The sequence below is a fragment of the Bos grunniens genome, chromosome 7 (assembly GCF_055505025.1).
Source record: "Bos grunniens cultivar Pamir isolate PY7600 chromosome 7, Bosgru_T2T1.0, whole genome shotgun sequence".
Taxonomy (NCBI): Eukaryota; Metazoa; Chordata; class Mammalia; order Artiodactyla; family Bovidae; genus Bos; species Bos grunniens.
The window spans coordinates 40,091,742-40,093,447 of record NC_141171.1 but is presented as its reverse complement, the minus strand read 5'-3'; positions in this window follow the sequence as shown (position 1 = coordinate 40,093,447).

The window sequence follows — 1,706 nt, the reverse complement described above, 5'->3', positions numbered from 1 at the left end:
CAGCTTTCCCTCATCTTCAGAGTCCATGGAGGAACTTGTGTCCTCTTTCTCCCTACCTCTCACTGTTCATTCTAGCTTTTCCAGTCTTCTTTCTGTTCATTCTTGGCCCCTAATCTCTACCAGCCAAGCACCCATGGTGGTTACCTCCGCCCCCATGCATTTTCTCCCAGCATCCCACCCACCTCTTCTCTCTGCTAATCTCTTTCCCCAAGTTTCTGCTCAAAATTTCTTCTTCCAATGCCTTCATGAATGAATTTCCTCTTACCTCTGTATACATACTTTCTTCTCATTTTTTAAGTTGCCTCATATAGTTTAAACTTGTATAAATGTCTCATGGGGCCACATTTACAAATGTCTTTATGTAACTATTTTTTTTTTTTTCCTCTACAATTCTGGCTCCTGCTTTTCAGCAGCCAGGTCTCCTTGACCCTTGGGTACCAGCAGTAATTCTTCCTCACAAAAGATGCTAGCCAATCACATGACCTGATCCACAGAAGAGAAGACAGTTATTAAAGGAGATGGGTTTTGCTCTGCACTGCTCAGAGGCAGAAAATTTGCTAATTTCTCAGCAACCTTCCCCCAGCCCATAGCATGGCTCCCTGAACTCTCCTATTACATACCTTCTTTTGTTGTTTTCCAAGAAACTTAGACTGAAAGTCCTGTGCTTGTCAGCTGGCAGGGCGCCTACCATTGTGCTTTTGTCACACAAATGGTGACGTGCACACTTGTGTTGAGAGAGAAGGAGAAACACACTACCAGCTCAGGCATTCATTTTAAGCTAGGTCCTGGGGGACATAAAGGGCTACAAGGGCCTCACACACCCTTCCACTACTCAACCACCCTGAATTCTCCAAGGTCAACAGGCATTTCTGGAGTGACTTTAGGAGTGTGGCCCAAAGGCATCCTCATTGGACACTCCAGCCTTAAAGGAATCCCTGTCTAGTAAAGAATTAGCCAATATCCTCTTATAATGAGCAGAATCATGGAGAGTAAGAATTGGTTGTAAAGAAGCCATCAGCTAATGCAGGCCCTGTTTGAGAACACATAAAGGGTTCACATAAAGGGAAAAGAGGGCACGCTTTGACCAGTGTGCTTCGATTATGTTTTTTTTTTTAAGCAGCCTGTCAAATCCTTTTTTAAATAGGATTTGACAGAGATTGAGTTACATGAAGAGATTTTAATAGAAAAAAGTGATTAGGCTGTTATTTAAGGATGCTCCACGCTCATGGGCGTCAAACCAGTGCTTCCTTCCCCGGCATAAGGTGGATTCCACTGTGTCATCTACACTCTCTCCTGGCTCCTTGGACATACAAATAGTATCTGTTTGTTATGTTAGATGGAAACCATTTTTTAAAATATTTAAAATTTCTAAATAAGGCATAAAATGTGGCAACATATCCTTTCAGGGTCATATGGAAACACTTGTGCAACCAAGGATTCATTATTGATTGGAGCATGTATACTTTATTTCACTACTGTTGATGAAAGTGAAAGAGAAGAGTGAAAAAGTTGGCTTAAAGCTCAACATTCAGAAAATGAAGATCATGGCATCCGGTCCCATCACTTCATGGGAAATAGATGGGGAAACTGTGGAAACAGTGTCAGATTTATTTGGGGGGGCTCCAAAATCACTGCAGATGGTGACTGTAGCCATGAAATTAAAAGACGCTTACTCCTTGGAAGGAGAGTTATGACCAACCGAGATA